We start from the raw sequence: 20,934 nt of genomic DNA, 5'->3' as shown, positions 1-20,934 counted from the left end.
CCAGGAATGGTTCTTGTATATGCAGTATTCCACAGATGCGGACGGAAACCGAATTAAAATGCTCTGATAGCTTGTGTATTGCCTTGACGTGCATGGAAATACCCAATTAGCTCTTGTGCAATCCTGGTGGATGTACAGGGTGCAGCATTGACAGGTATTTTTGGGCTGACATGCAACCTTTCTTCAGCACAGTGTAGTAAATGGTGTTGTTGTCATCCAAGGGAAGGTGGAGTGTAGGAAAAAGAAGAGAGGGAGGAGGGGTGGCCTTTCGTTATTTTCAGTCCATTGTGTCTACTTCCTGTAGGTCAGGGGTTATTGGAGTAGGGAGTTGCAGATTAGCTGAGCAAATGTGAGACCAAACTTGCATAGACTGAGAACATCAACAGTTTAAAGGCAAGATCGGTTTGCTTAAACTTCAGGACTACCAACAATCAACCTCAACAGGTAAATGCAAGTTAAGTCAGTAGAGGGATGCTATTTTGTGCCTTCACTAGTTTTTCCAGGTCCAGCATGCCACGTGTTCCATGAGCTTCAAGATGATATACTGTTTTGTAACAGCTTTAGTAAATATATATATAAAAAAAATTATCTACGATGTTTTGCACTTCCCTTACAAAGAGGACTCTCTCTTGTTTTGAAGTCCACTTAAGAGCGTTTGTGGTTTTGTCTGTGCATTAGTGTGCATATCGTCGTGTTTACTGGCTTTGCAGTCCCGTGACCAGACATGAAACAGATCGGAAGAGGTTGGGATTGTTTTTGAAACCTCTCTTATGTAACACGTTGGCTTCCTGAGAGCAACCTTATTAGAGCCTCGTTAATGGAGAGAGGGAATCTCTCCTGCCATTAGCCAATATGGCCATGGCCAAATCACATTAGCGCTGGACTGCAGGCACTGCAGGGCAAAATGCAAACCAAACACACTTTTGGTCTCCTCAAGCCTACTTCACCTCTAGAGTCTTGGGTCATTCAATATGACTGAGGATAGGAAAACAGGTTGGTGAAAGCATTTTTTTTATTGCATTAATGGCATGATTTGGTGTCTTGGAACTGAATGCAATTTTTTTTGGGTGATTTTATAAGGTGCCGGTTTAGCGGCTTTTGTTGCTGATGTTGCATCTGTTTGCTTCTCTTGCACTGCATTACCTATTAAACATGTTTTAAACTGGCCGATTATAAGTGGCATATGAGGTTTGTTTCTTGAAATAAAATCTGTGCAGTTTTACTCTATACAAGGATTGACATAAAAACAAAATTTCAGTAGTCAGTACCAATAGTTTCACAATTCTCAATACTAGTTTGATTGCCACAGCAATTAAAAGTTGTATATTTATGTAAATATTAACAAATACAATTTTCTCTTCCTGTTCACTGTGCAACAAGTCTGAATAACTACTGTAACGACTCTAGAAAACACACGTTATTCTTACACATTTTTAAAAACAAACCGGCATATTCATCACAATTACATCATATCTGAATGTTTAAATTTGTGAATGCTTAGAATTCCAACAACTCGCCCTCCATAGGCCACTCTGTCATGCTTCAAGGGCTGAGAAAGCACTCATTCGTGTGATTGCTTACATACTGCAAAAAAGATCGGCCCTAAATCTAGGTACGATCGACCGATCACAGATTTAAGACTAATATCAGCCAATTTTGATAGGCGGCCAATCGATCAAGACATATCTAATTGTGTATGGTAGATCTTGCTGCAATAACATGATGGAAAAGTAGATCTTATTCCATAGGAATGTGAGCACCCCTGCTGTAAATGATGGCAATGGATGCTTTCCGTACGTACGCAGTTTACCTTTCTGTCCCAAAGAATAGTTTATTGCATAGGCATAATACTATTAGGTTGGCCATGTTGTAGTTTTAGAAAACATACAACAGAAACTAACCAATACATGTCCTTTTTTCTCTCTGGGCAAGTAACTATTTTTTACTCTGAGAAGTGAATGACCAATTTACTTGACCGAAAATCATCAGTAGAGAATGCCATAAACAGGTTGCTTCCAAAAGTGGAAGCACTTAAAATCTCTTCCAGCATTTACAACAGTGCCATAAACTGTAGTATGTTAAACTTCGTGCTGCTGCTGCGACTCTGTCCACGAAGCCTTCGCAGCCTGAAAAGTTTTCTGCCCCGAAAACGAAGCACGTTGCAAGCTTAATTTACCATCTCATATGTGGCTTTGACTTACAGCTGAACATTTAGTCAGAGATATACATCGTGTATCGCCATTCAGCCTAAAAATACAGACATGATTTTTGGTCCATATTGCCTAGCCCTACATGAAACATCTTTCCTACTCGAAGCCCAGAGTGGGGGAAGTACACAACGTGCATACAAACAGAAACACGTTTAAGTCATTTGGAATCAAATAATAAATTGCATCTTTTACATTTTCTGCCCAGCATAAGGATAATCACGGAAGTGAAATCTTGTGTTATTTGCATATTGCACAGGAATTGAATTAGACCCTTAATCTCAACAACTGCCCTCTCATTGAACACTTTCACTCATTAAATTAAACATGGCTGACTGTGAATTGTGAAATTCTACAATGGCATCTGTAACTGAAAACTCTGTTTACACCCCTACACCCCTAAAAATTACTGAATCCACCTGTAAATGTACTGTAAAATAAAATTCTTTAAATTATTGATTGTCTTCACTGCATTATTATTATTATTATTATTATTATTATTAGCCTATTATTATGTATAATGCTTATTTTAGTACAAAAGTTTACCAGCTGAGCGCAGTGATTGGTTTTCTCACTTTAAATATTGTTTTTTGATTAATTTGAACAACATATTAGGCAGCGGTGGGCTTTTAGGATGCATTTACACTGTAAGACCTGATGCACAAATTCAATAGTTTGACTCGCATCAGATTATTGTCCCAACTGTTTGCATTCACTTAAGACTTTGTTTACATCAATACTTTGCCAAGATGGGCATTTTGACCAAGAAGTGCATTTGACTGTTTACGTGCACAGCAGTATTACCACACATGAGCATTTTTTATAGAGCACACACAACATAAAATATTTTTTTTTTTTAACATTTTCTAAAATATTCCACAACATAAAGGCATAAATGCAATAAAATAGCACCAGTTTAAGTAACATGACATTTTTAAAATAGTGAGTGTACAGCTTGTATAAATAAAAATAACTAACTCAGCACACAGCCATTAATGTCTAAACTGCTGGAAACAAAAGTGAGTACACCCCTAAGTGAAAATGTCCAAATTCGGCCCAATTAGCCATTTTCCCTCCCTGGTGTCATGTGACTCGTTAGTGTTACAAGGTCTCTGGTGTGAATGGGAAGCAGGTGTGTTAAATTGGGTGTCATCGCTCTCACACTCCCTCAAACTGGATATGGCCTAGGCTATAAGAAGATTGCCAAGACCCTGACACTGAGCTTCAGCATGGTGGCCAAGACCATACTGCGGTTTAACAGGACAGGTTCCACTTAGAACAGGCCTCGCCATGGTCGACCAAAGAAGTTGAGTGCATGTGCTCCACGTCATATCTAGAGGTTGTCTTTGGGAAATAGATGTATGAGTGCTGCCAGCATTTCTGCAGAGGTTGAAGGGGTGGGGGGTCAGCCTGTCAGTGCTCAGACCATACGCCGCTCACTGCATCAAATTGGTCTGCATGGCTGTCGTCCCAGAAGGAAGCCTCTTCTAAAGATGATGCACAAGAAAGCCTGCAAACAGTTTGCTGAAAACAAGCATTACTGGAACCATGTCCTGTGGTCTGATGAGGCCAAGATAAACTTATTTGGTTCAGATGGTGTCAAGTGTGTTTGGCGGAAACCAGGTGAGGAGTACAAAGACAATTGTCTTGCCTACAGTCAAGCATTGTGGTGGGAGTGTCATGTTCATTGAGGGAACCATGAATGCCAACATGTTCTGTGACATACTGAAGCAGAGCATGATCCCCTCCCTTCGGAGACTGGGCTGCAGGGCAGCATTCCAGAATGATAACGACCCCAAACACACTTTCAAGATGACCACTGCCTTGCTAAAGAAGCTGAGAGTGAAGGTGATGGACTGGCCAAGCATGTCTCCAAACCTAAACCCTATTGAACATCTGTGGGGCATCCTCAAATGGAAGGTGGAGGAGCACAAGGTCTCTAACATCCACCAATTCTGTGATGTCATCATAGAGGAGTGGAAGAGGACTCCAGTGGCAACCTGTGAAGCTCTGGTGAACTCCATGCCCAAGAGGCTTAAAGCAGTGCTGGAAAATAATGGTGGCCACACAAAATATTGACACGTTGGTTCCAATCTGGACATTTTCACTTAGGGGTTTACTCACTTTTGTTGCCAGCAGTTTAGACATTAATGGCTATGTGTAGGGTTGCAGCGGTATACTGGTTTCACGGTATACCACGGTTTGAAAATCGATGGTTATCATACCATGTAAATTTGCTTATCTACGGTATTGAGAAAAAAATGCAACCGGATGGAGAATCTCACATGCGCATCTTTTTTCCTCCTTGTCTGCCTGCCAGGCTCGTCAACTTGCGACACACACACACACGCATGCAGCAGAGAAAATGTCAGAGAGAAGCGAGGTGAGGGGGTCTGACATGAGTGTGTGAGTTAAAGCCATGTTTTTCAACTGGTCTATTCCGACAGCAGGGAAAGAGAAATGCCATGGTTCTCCCATTGAAGATATTTCGGCAGCCACCCAAGTGATCGACTATTTAGGACTGCCGAGGCAGATTTAATGATAATCTCGCAAACAGCTAAAGCAGACGTGCAATTTATGGCCCACGGGCTGGATCAGGCCCTCCACTTGGTTTAATGTGGCCCGCGGCTCATTTATTGTAAAAGCATTTCTTTATCATTGGATATTTCAGTTAACATGCATTGGGACCTAACGCATCTCCACAAGCATTTAACAAGTTCAGAGTTGCCAGATAAGAGACTCAACACACCCAGTTTGAGATTTATACGTGCGCAAATTGGAAATATTCTGCCTAATGTTAAACTTATTTTGTGCAATCTGGCAACCATGCACGTGAGTGCACTTTTTCTGTCACTTTTCTGCACTTTCCCCTTTGAACAAACTTGGCAATCTGTAGTGCAATGTGTTATACGGCTGCTCTGTGTCCATTCTTAAGGGTGCTTGTGATGTTTGGTGCTACTAATTTTGCAGGTAAACCTCAGTGATTAAATTAAATATAAACGTAGATCTCGGCATCATTGACATGCGAGCAAAAGCAAGCCAGAGATGAATATGTATATGTATTTTTTATTTGTGCAATTTAGAAATATTGAAGTCCCTTTGCGCCTGTATGTTAATCTAACTCTTGCAGTAATCATTTATCATAGTCATGCAGCCTGTGTTATTCAGTTGTGTGCTGAAAGTCAAACGTTGACATCAACAACAAACATAATGTCACTTGATGCATGTCTTTGTTCCTGAAAATCATGAAAAAAACAATGCAACATAAAAGGAAATGCAACCCAGGATAAAATAAATGCAGGTTATGTTTAATCTATGGCAGGTTGACTCTTGATGTCCAATGTAAAATCTGGTCCTGAAGCAAAACCAGTTGAGAAGCGCTGAGTTAAAGTTACAGACAGGAGTAGTCTGGCTGTGCTATCGTGCACCTACAGTATATGTTAACAGTTAATAATCATAGGACATTACAAAAGCTCACACAGCTGATGTTATTTTTCATTTAGTAGTTAATTTAACATGTAAACTAACATGCTTTAGTTAAATAACATGTTATAGTTACATGCTATTTGTTTTTATCATGTTTTATAATTCGATTTATTATTATAATTCTGTTAGCTTTCTTATTTTTTCAATTTATTTTATTTTCAAAGGGAGACTTTTTTTACACATACTTCAATAAAATAAATGGTTTCAAGATTCAATTATAATAAAGTGTTTGCTCAAAAATAAATAAATAAATAAAATAACCCTTCCGTTTTCACTGATAATAATTGTGTAATACGATGATACCGTGATATTTTCTGAGACTGTTATCATACTGTGAAAATCTCATACAGTTGCAACCCTAGCTGTGTGTTCACTTATTTTGAGGGGACAGCAAATTTACACTTGTACAAGCTGTACACTCACTACTTTACATTGTAGCAAAGTGTCATTTCTTCAGTGTTGTCACATGAAAAGGTATAATCAAATATTTACAAAAATGTGAGGGGTGTTCTCACTTTTGTGAGATACTGTATCTTACTCTATTTCTGACATCTGTGCAATTTAAATAAGAATCTTTCTATAAACGTTATACAGTAACTCTTTCACAGAGCCAGTGTTCCATTTGTGACCACATGTCAACCAGTGTTGTTCATAATGTTTAAGGAGCAAAGGACACCCTCCTGAGTTTGAACAGTTTAAGGAAGACCCTCTCCCCCTCTTACCAATGTAAGAGCATAAACTTAGACATGACCAGCCATGTAGCACAGCGAGTGAAAGTGGAGGAAAAACAGGAAGTCTTTTTCTCAAAGTGTGTGTTGGGAACAGATGATCAGGAAGATGAAAATTGCTAGCGAAGTGGAAACTTCCACTTTGTTTCTCAGTATTTTTGCTTGGTTGAGACTGGTTGCTCATCTGTTGTCCCGTAAATTATTAAACCCTTCTCTTTTTCTCTCGCTTACTTTTTTCCCTGTTCCACACTGTTTTATTGCTTGGTTAATGCTTCACTTAGTCCTGTTTGAATCGCATCTACATGCGATTAGTTCTTCAGTTTTTTAGATGGGCAGTTGCTGCCTCTGGACTGACTCTGATCTCACATTTCTCCTGCTGTAGGAGAGATAAAGAAACTGAACCAACTGTAGAGAGGATATGAAACCAGGCCATTCCCCTGGGATTACTGTGAAAGGCTATTGATCTCTCTCTCTCTCTCCTCTCTCTCTCTCTCTCTCTCTCTCTCTCTCTCTCTCTCTCTCTCTCTCTCTCTCTCTCTCTCTCTCTACCGTAATGATTGAAATGGAATGACCTCGGCTTGAAAACATGCTGCTGTTCGTGTGCTACATATCTGTTACATTGGCAGAGATCTGGAAAGAGAGCAATGTGGAATAAGAGAGAGGCCCGCACAAACAGTTCATCACAGGCATCAAGGACAGCCCAGGATGTTTTTATGGATATCTGATTGTGGGTCTCCTAGATTAACTCGTCTCCAGAAATTTTAGTTGACAGCGAATCTGGTGCCAGAAGTTGGAGCATGTGCTGTTTTGTTAGGAGTGAATTTTACAGCTGAAGAGTTTCGGGACTCTCAAGCTCCATGTTGTCATCTTACATACTTCTGGCACTGGATCAATAGGCAAAGTTTCAAGATATTGCATTTTCACTGAGAAGACGCCACAACTCCAGGCTCAAGGTGAGAAATTTTATTGTTTTGCTTTATTTCAGCTTGTCACTTCTCATTGTCACTTTTGATTTGTGATGTTTTCAACAAGTATATGTACAGTAATGAAAGTCCTTGCCACTGTCCAAAAACAACATGCTTGTGCCAAGTGGTCAAAAGCATTGCAGAGACTTGTTGTACATGCTTTGTATGTAAAGTGAGTAGGGCTGGAACGATTAGTCAAAGTTATCAACAATGCCGACAATAAAAAATATTGTCGATAAAAATGTAATTGTTGAATAGTCATTTGATCTCATTTAGTGTAACATGAGATCACATTAAACTCTAATGATGACGCGTGAGATCAGCACTGCAGTTTGCATCTGACTGTTGAGAGGAAGAATTACACCGCTCACAGTCCAGATGCACTCTAAACTTTCCAAAAAGCTTCAGGTGATGCAGATCGCAAAGTTTGAGGGAATTATAATGCAAAAATACAGAACAAGTAAAGACAGAAGCACTCTCATTGTGGAATAAGCAGAGCCAGAGCTCTTTAAAGGAAACACCCCTGCATTACATCTTAAATGCAATTATATGTAATGCATTATAGCTTTATTAAAGTTCAAATAATACGAAGCAGATCATGTAAATAATTACAAACTCCGAAACTGGCATTTCTCTGTGCGGTCAATGCCTCGTCTATGAGTTGCGCGAATGTTCTGATCTAATGGGGAGAGATTGAAACTAGGGATGCACCGATCATGATTTGTTACGACCGATTCAGTTTGCCTTTTTTTTTTTTTTTTTCCTCAAGCAAATGGGCCAATTCCGATACTGATTGCTGATGATTTTCTTTAAGCAGCAGACAAGAAAGAATGAAAGAGTTAATCAAAAATGATGTTTATTTGCTATTTTACATGCCAAATTGGCCTTAAATGAAAAAATATCCATAGCTATGTGAAATTAGAGGCAACAACTGCATATTAAGCACTAGTGGTGCACCGATCAGGAAATTTGAGTCCGATACAATCTCCTATTTTTTAACACTAATATCGGCAGATACATTTTTTTTTTTTAAAGTGCCCTCTGCCAAAGTTTTGCAAGTTATATGCTGCTGTTACATTTATGCCCCACACAGTAAAATTACAGTAGCACTTTACAAATGGTTAAATTTTTTAAATATTATTTAACAACATTACAGTAGTTAACATAAGCTAATGAACTTAATTGTAGTTACAACATATACTAATACATTTTTAAAATCAAAATTTGTATTAGTAACATTAAAGCACTATGAACTAACAATGAACAACTGTGTAAAAATATATTGTTCATTGTTTATTCATGATACCTAATGCATTAATGAATGAAGTTACCAAAATTACATTTAAAATTACATAATTGTGAATTGCTAACATTTATTTGTATTGAAAACAGTTATTATTAGTTCTGATGTCAATATCAAAAGGCCATTGTGACGGCTATGAAAGGCTATTTCAAAAATAGAGAAATCATTAATATCTATGATTTGTTTACTGTCTTTTGGTGTCTTGTTGTAAAATCACAAACTAAGCAAATGCATGAAGACACAGTTTTGTTATTGAAGGTTAAACAGTTACATCTGTTATTAGTGGTATTGTGACAAATATTCATCTGATTTAAATTGGAATCCTCACAGAATAGCGCTGAGATGAGAGACTGATGATATATTGAGAGCACCCGCAGAGCGCGCATGTTTGATTGACACAGTGAGCGCTCATGTTGAAGGGAGTAAAGCTAAAAGCTATTATGATCGCTCAAACAGTCTTTATAGCTCAACACAACATCTGATAGTCACAACTCATGGCATATATTTGCGTGTTTATTTGTTGTGTAATTTGTTTTTATACCCGTTAACTGTCTCTTTAATCCTATTCCTGCTCACTGTGCAATGAGTCAGAATTAGTACCGTAACGACTCTAGAAAATGGGCAAATTAATATTCATATACATGTAATTAAACATTTTTAAAAACAAACTGGTATATTCATCTGTATTAATCATGTCTGAAAGTTTAAAGTCGTGAATGCTTAGAATTGCAAACAACTCAATTCTGTCATGCATGAAGGGCTGAGCAAGCACTCATTCATTAGAGTAGCAGTGTATGTGTGATTCCCTGCATGCTGCACAAAATAGCGGCCCTAAATTTAGGCACCGATCGGTGCTCATCCCTCGAGTGCGCACACTTAATGCAGCTAGATTATAACGCGAAAGCTCGCGACTTATTGAATCATAATATATGTGTCAATGTGCATTCCTTATCGTGAAGAAAATTGTCCTTTTCAGTAAATGTCATTTTAGAGGTATTTTTAAAAGATGATTTTGTCCTCTTTATTGTAAGCATGTTTAATGCAATCTGAATAATCGGTTAAGAGCTAATGGTTAAGTGGTGTAATAATCGCAGAATAGTCAAATAATCGGTCAAATAATCGTTACATTAATCGATTTTCAAATAATCGTTAGTTGCAGCCCTAAAAGTGACTTATTCCAAGTTGAGGCCATAGCTTCTGACAGCTGCTACTGGTGTTATTTTGCTAAACTACAAACTATTTATACAGCTGGACCTGTTCTTAAGACTGGATAAGATACTCCTGTTGTTCACCATTAACATAGATCTGCCATCTATCTAGTCTTCCGTTTCTGCTGACTCCGTGCTGGTGTTTTGTTTTTCAAAGATCCTATGCATTGTGTATGATGTCATGGTCTTCTTTATGTGATGTGTTATTGTAGATTCAGCTGTTTTGTTGAGAGAGGAACTTAGAAGCGTCTTTACTGAAAGCTTGAAATACCAGCCAGTTTCCCTTAAAGGAATAGTTAGCCCAAAAATAGATATTCTTACAATATTTACTCCTCATGTTGTGCCAAAACTGTATTCCAAGCTTTCTTCTGTGGAATGCAAAATAAGATATTTTAAAGAGTATCAGAGCTGCAAAAAAGCTGTATGATATCTTTCAGTGATGAACAAATTTCAGTTGCTATAAACTGAAAGGCTTGCCCTTCACCATACCTCTAAAAGCTCCATGCTAATGTTTTTTTATTTATTTTTTTTAACTAGGGCTGACACTTTCGATTTATTTTAGTTTAAAAAAAATAAAATTGAATAGCTCAGATTGCATTCTGAAGTTGTTGAGGTGAAGTCACATTTGGCTAAAATGCATTAATTAGCCGACGGGCACCTACATATTGAGTTAACGCTGTATCGGAGAACGCTGCAAACGCATTGATTTGGGATTGTGCGCTGGAAGTACCGTTATTTTGGGCAGCAAAATGTTTTGTTTATAATTTAATTATAGACTGGGTGACCAGACGTCCCGGTTTATTACATGGGACAGTCCTGGTTTTTGGTAGGGGCACTGATTTTTTTTGATTCTTAAATTAAATCTCCTCATTGTCCTTCTTGCTATTGTCTCTGGTATAGTTTGCGGAGAAGAAAATACATTTTTGTTGCGTTGCACTTTGATTTGACAATACATGAATTCTGGTCTTCAGCAAATCAGCTGAAATGTGTCTGGTTACCATGGTAATGACGTCATGTGCTTAGCGTTCCATGTCATCCTGTCAGTCAGCGCAAATGCCCAAAATAATGCAAAAATGCGTTTTCAACAACGAGCTGAAAGAAGCCGATCCATGTATTCGTGCAACTCGTGAAAATGTAATTGGGGTGTTTTCTGAATGTTAATCAATCCCACAAGCATGGAGGTAAATCAGACAAGTGTCACATTCAGACAGCTACACTGCATTTTTTACATAGTACAAGCAATCATTTTGTTAAAAGACACTGAATAAACCAAAACGCAATGGCCAAAGATGTTTGTCCAGCACAGTGGTTTACAAACTGCAGGGTGCAGCCACGATTAGCTAGGAGTGTGACATAATCTCTGTTCAATTAAATATTTTAGTAGCCACCGATGCAACAAAAATACCGGCATTACCAGGATCTGACTAAATTTGCTACCTGTGCACCGTTTGATCACAGCTGGCTGCTTTTAAAACTCACATGTGTGTCTGCCCATGCACTTGTGATGAATGCAGTGCTCCTGTATGGGACTGATCTGTTTTTTCTTTTTATTTAAATTGTTTTATTGATTCCTACGTTAAATAAAGAATAGCAGAACATATATGACATAGATGGAGTCAACATTTAAACCCCACAAACACCCCTCACAATCCTCAACCCCGCCCTGACTCCCAACAAAAGTCCCTGTGGTCACATAGGAATATATATGCAAAAAAGCAAACAAACACAAAAAAACACCTCCAATCGGCATCGCCAGCAAGTGGGTGTGTCTTTAAGACAAAGTCTATACAATCTAGAGGGGGGTCCAATAAAATCTATGTAAAATCTTGAATTGCTTAATTGCATCTCTATATGCAGACTTGACATTTTTTTTTTTAATCCTAGCCCACACTCCCTCCTACAATACCAAGTTTAAATCTTTCTCCCATAATCCTGTGCACTGTTTTGAATCAGAATAGCCCTCTTTAGGTGATATTAATGTTAACACAGCTGTTAATAAATTACCAGTGTATACAGACAGTATTAAATTGGTGGTACTTAAATCTGTTTTGATGAGATATTAAAGCAAACACAGCCATTAATGTATAAGCAGACAGGACAAATTCTTCAAAATGTCAGATTTGTGCGATGTCTAAATTTATATAAGCTGCTTGATGTCTGTTATAGGCATTAATAATCACATTAAAGAGTGTCATATATTTAAGTACATTCATTTGCATTAAATTACCTTTTTAATGTTTTTATATTATATTTATTTTAATGATTAATTGCTACTGTTGCTAAAAAAAATTAAAGCACTTACTCTGTTCTCTATAATTACTGGCTCTTGAATGATTCCTTGACAAGCTTGAAGCAAGTTTTATAAGAGAAACACTGAAGGCCTCATTGTTTTATTTTAAATTGTTAATATTTATTAAACCTTTTTTTGTAAAATAACAGTGTTTTATTGCATATTTGCTTACACGTGCAATACAAAGTTAACATAGAACTGTTAATGAAGCTTTTTGTCAGCTCGATTTGCTTTTTACTTAGCATGTGAGAAACAGGTCAAATAAGTTTTTTATTTATTATGCATTTTTTATCTTTTATTTATTTTATTTTTTTGCAATAATCACAAGGTGCTGTTTGGTTTATAGTGTCTTTGTTGTGCCCCCTTGTGGACTTAGGACATTTTGAATTTATATATTTGATTAACAACTTTGAAGCAGAGAACACTGTTAGAACCTCTAGTAAATTATATATTACTTTGTTTAATACCGTTCTGTCCTGGTTTTGCAAATCACTGAAATAGGCATTTTTCTTCAGAATCATGAGAGAATCGTGATCTTTATTCTAAGCAAAAAAATTTTTGAATCTCAATATATCCTGAATCGTGCAGCTCTAATGTCCACCTTACATTGTTTTCCGAAAGCCACCGGGTGGAAATGGACCCATGGTGCTTGGGCTTGCAGCTGTATTGTTGTTAATGATATCAAGGCACCTTGAAAATGCACGTTTGAGTGAGATTTAAATTTTTTAGGTGAACCGTTCCTTTAATCAATAAAATGTTCAGCTGACAGTGACGTTTAAAAGTGTATTTGCACATTTACCATCTTATAGTCCAAGTTAGTTTATTCTTGAGTGTGTGTGGGTTGAAAAATAACATGTTAGCTTTCTGGATAAACTTACTGAAGGCTTGGCTTGTTATACAATACAATGAATGAGGATGGGTGTTCAGTGAGGGCAGGTCTACACAGCTGCCTGAATCATTCCCAAAATTATTTAAATCAAGGTCAGTCAGCAGGCCTATTCCTTCTTATATGCAAACTATCTTTTTCACTTTCTCTCACATAATGTCCTGACAGAGAGGTTTTTTTTTTGGATTTCCCCTCAGATCTCTCTAAACTTCAAGCTTGCTACTTTCCATGTAGAGTCCAGGTCAGAGAGCATGAAGACGAGGGAGTCTGAGGAATTTATCCATGAACAGAGGGAGCAAGACATTGTATTCCAACACTGGACCTCACTTTTGTCTTTCAGACCACTATACTAAATTAGAATTTAGTCTAAACTTCACAAAAGGTTATATCTACCATTTTCTCATCTGTGCAATACATTTTCTCAGATGTTCTGAAGAACTATTTAAAAAGACATAATAAAATGTACCAAACTGTGCCAGGTGTTGACAGAAACTTAACTCTGCTTTCACTTTACTGCAAAAAAATCTCTGCATTGGGTGCCTGAGTAGCTCAGCGAGTATTGACGCTGATTACAAACCCTGGAGTCGTGAGTTTGAATCCAGGGTGTGCTGAGTGGCGCCCGGTCTCCTAAGCAAACAAATTGGCCTGGTTGCTAGGGAGGGTATAGTCACATGTGGTAACATCCTCTTGGTCGTGATTTTCTCGCTCTCAATGAGGTGCGTGGTAATTTGTGTGTGGATCGCGGAGAGTAGCATGAGTCTCCACATGCTGGGAGTCTCTGCGGTACCATGCACAGCGAGCCACTTGATAAAATGTGTGGATTGACGTCTCAGAAGTGGTGGCAACTAGGACTTGTCCTCTGCCACCCAGATTGAGGTGAGTAACCGTTCCACCACGAGGACCTACTAAGTTGTGGGAATTGGGCATTCCAAATTGGGAGAAAAAATAAATAAATCTCTGCACTGAAATGGTTGGTGAAAAAGAGACATTATAGTTCCAGGTTTTACAGTCTGATTGTATTCACACAAACATTTCTTTAGCTACTTTGGCCAGACTCCCGGCAACATCAGTGTTGTGAACATGCACATACTTGCCTTGATTTGAGTTTAGAAAATGCTTGAACATTTGCATGTACACCAGTCAAAGTTTGAACAAAATTGTCCAAATTGGTTTCATATGATCTCACAAGTCTTTTGGTCTAATTTGGTCTAAAGGCTTATGCTAAAGTTCTTGAAAGTAGTTTTGTAGACAAATATACACATTATGCCATGTGGCTACATATTTATTTCTTAAAAACATTTTTTTAGATAATAATGGATTCATTTATTTAAGAAGCTAAAATATAGGTTTGATTTATTGGTCTCTACACAATTCCTTGTAAGGCCTATTACCCTATAACATTAAAGTGCAAGGGTTAACCCAACGTGACTCTGCCCACCCTAGAAACCGGGCCAATTGGTTGCTTGGGAAGCCTAATGGAGTCACTTAACATGCCCTGGATTCGAACTTGGTGTGGTAGTCAGTGTCTTATCTTGCTGAGTTACCCAGGCACCCTCTCTCTCTCTCTCTCTCTCTCTCTCTCTCTCTCTCTCTCTCTCTCTCTCTCTCTCTCTCTCTCTCATTTTCACAAAATTTTAGTGGTTCTGACATTTTAATTATGTCTTTTTGAGACTGTTACATAGCCATTGTCAATAAAAACCAACACCCCCAATAAAGCCAACAACACAAACAGTGGCATTTAACCACTCTCACTTGCCTCTATCCATCTGTTCTATCTTTTCTTTCACTAACTTCATCAAACTCTGAGACCAAAGCCTGTTGAAAACCACCAGTAAATTCCGAGTACTATTTTGATGATACAAACAGCCCGTCAGTAATTGACTCAGACCCTCTTCCTGCACCCAGCCATTCACGGCCAAATCAATAATTATAGAACTCTCACCCTACTATCTTCCTGTACTAGTTAGATACAGCCTATACAGCCCACATAGGTGCACACCACCCGTTAGCTTACTAACTCTGTACAGCTTCTTGCCCTCTCTGCCCGCTCTCTCTTTTTTGCAACGAGTGTGCCAATGTGTCTCAGATGTCCAGCCCTACCTTCTACTGGGATTTTGAAACCCGGCTTACTACCCTGATGGGCAGTCTCCTACCCGAGGCCTCCGATGATCTATGGAAGTAAAGACGAGAGCAGCTGGATGATGACTTGACAAGGCGCATGACCCAAGACCAAACCCAAGCTACAACCACAAAGACACAGCCAAGCTCACTGGTTTCTTGGCCCACATCCTCATTGCCCAGCTTAGACTCAGTGACCAGAACACCTATAACAAGAGAGGGACGACCTGCAACGCCAAGCCACTAAATCCCAAGACCTGCATAAAGAGGCTGACAAAAGGAGCAGGAAGCAAGTGAAGAGATAAAGACTGTCCGAGGAGCCCTGGAGACCTTCCAGAAGGACGCAGAGCACCAAGAGCAGCTGTCTAAAGAATGCCGAGAGCATCTGTAGAACCAACTCCAAGAAGCGGAATTATTGTTAAAGAAGGTCAGGGATGAATTTATGGATAAGAAATCAAATTTCAAGGCCCTTGAAGGTCACCTAGAGTCAACCAGAGCTGAGGAAAAAACATGGCTGATAAATTGTACTGTGACAATGTCAAACTCGACTTGGTCAGAGGAGAGTTAAAACACTTGTATGAACTATGAACAGAGCCCAAACAAGAGACAGATTCCACTGGATCTCCTTCAGCTAGCCAGCCCAGAACCCCCAGCTGGGAGGTGACACACAAAACATGGATTGGAAGTCTGCCAATCAAAGCCTCACCAGCTGGCTCCTGAGAAACTCTTGCCACAAAGAGAAGCCCCCCTTTGGCTCTCAAAGACCTTGACAAGCTGGCTAGAAACATTAGCATGTTTAATCCTAACCCTGCTGGGGCCACGAGATCCATGCTCAACTGCAGGTCATATACTTTAATTAGCATGCAGTAACACAAGCAGTCACCTGAGACAGACTTTACTTACTGAGGATAACCTACATCCTTGATGTGGGAGCTTCTTAGACTGACAAACAGATCATGTCAAGACTAACTACTAGTTGCTCCATGAATTACTCATTAGGGACTGACCATGCAACAGCTATGTGTCCTTACACACAAGGCATATGGCAAACAAAAGGAAGCTTCAGAAAAGACTCCAAAATACCTGCTGTCATGGCCAGTGTTATGCCACACCATGTACTGACAATTTAAGGCATGACACCAGACCCTTCAATGTTAGACCAGGAGAATTCCTGGCCGATCGAGAAAGGGGCCACCACAGCATAGCCTGGCCCAAGCACCGTTTGCTGGGAGAAATCGTGGAACAAGCCTTTCCCATCAGGTAACCCAAAGGGCGGAGCTTCCTGGGAACCTAACTGGTGGCCTAAAGATAACTGGCCCATGCACCAAAGCTGAGCCCACAAGAGAGCAAGATGAACCATCCATGTCCAAGGCATAAAAACTGCTAAAAATCCTCAGGGAATTCTTTAAACTGAAACCATCCACAGAGGACTGAGGATAAACCTGACACTTTATGACTTGGAGTGAAGCAGATGACCCACGACTGCCTGGAACACCTCCCTGCCAGGAACCCTCAACCTCAGTATGCAGTCAACCAAGCCCTGAAAACCATCAACAAGGAAACAATAACCACTTCATCAGGTGATCAGAGTACACAGCCAGTGTTCTACAGCATCAAGCAACCCCAACCAGGTGGATACACCACAAGTGACCACCAACCGGGGCCCCAAAATACTAGAAAGTGCCATCGTAGCCATCTGCCTCCTTAATGACCAACAAGAGACAGACTCTGAATCGCTAGCAGTCACAACACAGGCCCTTGTCTCTCAGTTCCATGGTGATCTGATCGAAAGGGGGGTGGCCAAAAGCTCTATCTGGCAATCACTATTGAACACCATGTAAAGCTAGAACCTTTGCCTGTCCATTTTGCCAACCCACATGAATTGAACTGTGAAGTTCCAGAAATCAAAGATAGCCCAACAACAGGGACTACAACATGGCTTCCACAGCATTCAGACAAGGCCCAGGCCCTGTTGTTGTCCTCCTCTCAGTCAACCAGAGGATAAAATTCATACTTCCCCCAAATAATGATGGGAATACAATTCCCTCTGTACCCATGCCTAACAAACCTAGCTATGGCCCAAGGTGTCTGTGCCCTGGATCCCTACCTGGAACACACAGTCCAAGAGTAACTGACCCAACTACCATTCTCATTGCTCTGCAGGAACTTTCTTTTACTCTCGTCATATTCCAGGAGAATTGATGGGATGCAGGAATCCTTGACCAAGCGCACGGCAGCCCTTCAATGGGTGTTCAGATGAGACCAAGGTACAGGCGCTGGAAAACTCCAACAACCCCATCAAAATCACTCCTCTACCTGTGTGCTGAACCACTGAAGATGACCAATAGTGAACTGAGACCTGCCCATACTGATTCTGTTGACCATCGCCTGTTGATGCTTGCATACTGAGCATCGACATCCAAAAGGGGGGGAAATATGTACGGCCTCACTGAACAAAATGAGTTTATCCCTCACCCCATTAATCAATAGAACAAAGTCCCCACATTAAAACAAACGGGGGCATCTTAATTTTTTTGCTGAGCCAAACAGCCCTAAGAAGTGCAAATTAGATCAGCCTCCTCTCTGGACTATGTTCAAGGCTTATCAATGCAACCTGAACATTACCACGAGCCTTGTAAACAACCCACTCATAAAACACCCCTAAGCTAGCCAGCTCACCCAACAAGGAAGGCCCCTCCTAAAACACACAGACCAAAGATCAAAGCTTCAACCTCATGCCAGGATTTTTGGGCCAAATGGTCCAATCTGACCCTCACCACAACCGGGCCACAAAACCAAGCAGAGGTGCAAATAATTGATTGTGACAATAATTTCAAACCCGACAATCGGGTTGTGTGCGTTCATATGCATTTTCGTCAGATATAACCAGTGTGTCTCGCAGCACTTTTCAACCGTTCTGTTTCTGACGAGTTTGATGCACCGCACACAACAACAAACCCAGTGTGTGAGAGGCGTGAACAAATTAAATTCATTCCAGTTCTGAACTGGATCTTTTTCATGATCACCCGAAAAGAACTGAGGGTTTGAGGAGCTCAGGATAGCAGTTTGAATCAGATTCACTTTCTCAGCGAATCCAGCCGTCTGTGAGCTCACAACTGGGCACAGATATTTCAAAATAAGAGTACCATGTGTATTTTGGATTTCATTATAATTAAATGTCCTGTATTGTGTACCACTTTTTTTTCTTCTGGTAATTATTGATTGGATTTAATTTGGTTTGCACTCTTGTAGTCTCTGTGTCCGTAGCCATCTGGTTTAAAATGGTTAAATCTCTCTCTCTCTCTCTCTCTCTCTCTCTCTCTCTCTCTCTCTCTCTCTCTCTCTCTCTATACATACATACATACATACATACATACATACATACACACTACTGTTCAAAAGTGTCAAAGAGTCACTTATTCATTTTTTATTTTTTTAAATCACATTTTAGAATAATAGAAAAGTAATAGAAATGGGAATTATGTTGTGACTAAAAAAAATCCAAAATAAATCAAAACCATGTTATTTTTTTGCATCTTCAAAGTGGCCACACTTTGCCTATATTTTGTAGAAATGTACTCTTGGTATTTTGTCAAACCAACTTCTTGAGGTATCACACTGGTATGCTTTTTAAACAGTATTGAAGGAGTTCCCATATATATGCTGGGCAATTAGTGGCTGCTTTTCTTAATAATTTGGTCCATTTCAAAAACTTATTTTTTATATATATTCAACCTCTGATTAATGGGTTATTAGCTGGCTTCCTTTTGGCTTTCTATCTTTTTTTTTTTTAACAGCATTCTAAATTGAGAAAATCTGTTATTTGTCTACTTAAGACAGCCATTTGGCTCCTTAATATAACAGTTTATGTGCCAAAGGCTCCCAAGTCATTTTTGTTGTTTGGAGCCCTGACATTCGGCGGATGAAACAATCATTAATCGTTGATCGTTAATGCTAATTCTGCTACATCAGCTAATTCTAGCATCAGATACAAATATTTACAATTAATCATAATTAATTGTTAATATTTACCCTTTGAGCTAGTTTTACTACATCCTGTAGTATTTGTTTTTTTTCATAGTTTTGACGACTTTTCTATTATTTAAAGTTTTGAAAAATAGTAATAATATGAGAGTTGGTGTGCCCAAACTAGTTTGTGTCCAGAACAAATGATTGCAACTGAAAATGTTTTAGGGTTGTTGTGAACGAAATGTAATGCTATTCCTAAGCAACTAAAACTAAGGCAAGTCTTGTCTACTTTTGTCTTGTGTGAAAGGTATGCCTCAATCTGTGAAAGTTTGGAAGTATTTTATTAATGAATGTCTTAAAAAAAATAAAATAAAAATGAATTAGTGCTGAATTGCACTACTTTAAAGTGTTACAATTTTTTGAGGATGCTGTTTCATATGGTTGTGTGTGTATATATATATATATATATATATATATATATATATATATATATATATATATATATATATATATATATATATATATATAATATGTAAATATTTCAATTAAAAACATTATCATTCTTAAAGGGATAGTTCACCAAAAAAAAAATTGAAATTATTTATTCACCCTCATGATATCTCAGGTGTGTATGACTTTCTTCACCAGAAAACATTTTCTTGGCTCAGTATGCCCTTAAAATGCAAGTTAATGGAGATTTCTCTTTTGATGCTCCAGTAATCACAGACAGTCAGCAAAAACTTCATCCATACGAGCGGTTAAATGAATCTCTTCCAAAGTGACACGATTAATTTTGGTGTGAAAGATAACTATTTACTATAACTATAACTATAACTATAATCCAACACTACATGAGAGGGTGGAGTCCAAACGGATGAAGTTTATGCTTTCTGTCTGTGATTTATGGAGCATCAAATGAGAAAGCTCAATTATCTTGCATTTCAAGGACCTAATAAGCTACGATTTGTTTCTAAATTTCTTTAAATGTGGTCTGGTGAAGAAAAGTCGTACACACCTGGGATATCATGAGTAGAGGTCGACCGATATGGGTTTTTTTCATGCCGATGCCGATCTTTTGAAATCCGGGTCGGTGATGGCCGATAAATACTGCCGATTTATTTTGCCCAATATGTGCTTGTTTTTAACCTCTTATTTGAACCTTTTATTTGAAAGATAAAATGTAACACAAATAATTACTTCAGACAAAATTTCTCAACAAAAACATTTATTGAACACTTGACCAATCTGCACTTGTACACTTAAATTAAAAATGTATAATGTATAAACATATTGTATAAAAAATGTATAACAAATATATTAAATAAACGAAGCAGGTGTTACAAACTTCCGAGACACGAAGGTTGAGATCCAAATGCAGCTTTAATTAAGGGGCAATCCAGACACGTAATCCAATATTCAGAGCATCAAAGAGAAGCACAGGCATAACTAGGGATGGGTATCGTTAAGGTTTTAATGGTATTACAATCTTACCGATACTGTTTATCGATCCGGTACTTTAACGGTATTCTTAACAGTTCTTTTTGTATATATATATATATATATATATATATATATATATATATTAAACAATAGAGCAACAAAAGATAAACAATTACACAAAGATAAACATTATATAGGCACAGTGATTTAATTTCAGGAAGGTCTACTAACATTACTGTTCAGGTGTGGTCTAAAAAGAAATCTAATAAAGTAATCAATTGTAAAATAACACTGCATAGTTTATCGTAGATAGATTAATGCTTATTAATGCAGA

At 38.6% G+C, this 20,934-nt stretch overlaps 1 protein-coding gene across 7 annotated transcripts in view; it reads left to right on the top strand.

Annotated features, from left to right (window-relative positions):
* The window catches only part of LOC127651285 (GRB2-associated-binding protein 1-like), a 149,068-nt gene that overhangs the window by 47,560 nt on the left and 80,574 nt on the right, over positions 1-20,934 (top strand). Inside the window, exon 1 of one of the 7 annotated variants that reach the window (XM_052137054.1) lies at positions 6,922-7,374. The exons of the other annotated variants lie outside the window; for them this stretch is intronic. The gene's annotated coding sequence lies outside the window, so the exon portion shown is untranslated. Of the gene's footprint in view, positions 1-6,921; positions 7,375-20,934 lie in introns of those variants that run through there. 7 annotated transcript variants of the gene reach the window in all.

Source organism: Xyrauchen texanus, chromosome 11 (genome assembly GCF_025860055.1).
Source record: "Xyrauchen texanus isolate HMW12.3.18 chromosome 11, RBS_HiC_50CHRs, whole genome shotgun sequence".
Classification (NCBI taxonomy): domain Eukaryota; kingdom Metazoa; phylum Chordata; class Actinopteri; order Cypriniformes; family Catostomidae; genus Xyrauchen; species Xyrauchen texanus.
The sequence above is the reverse complement of the archived record's forward strand: the minus strand, read 5'-3'. Positions and strand labels throughout refer to the sequence as shown.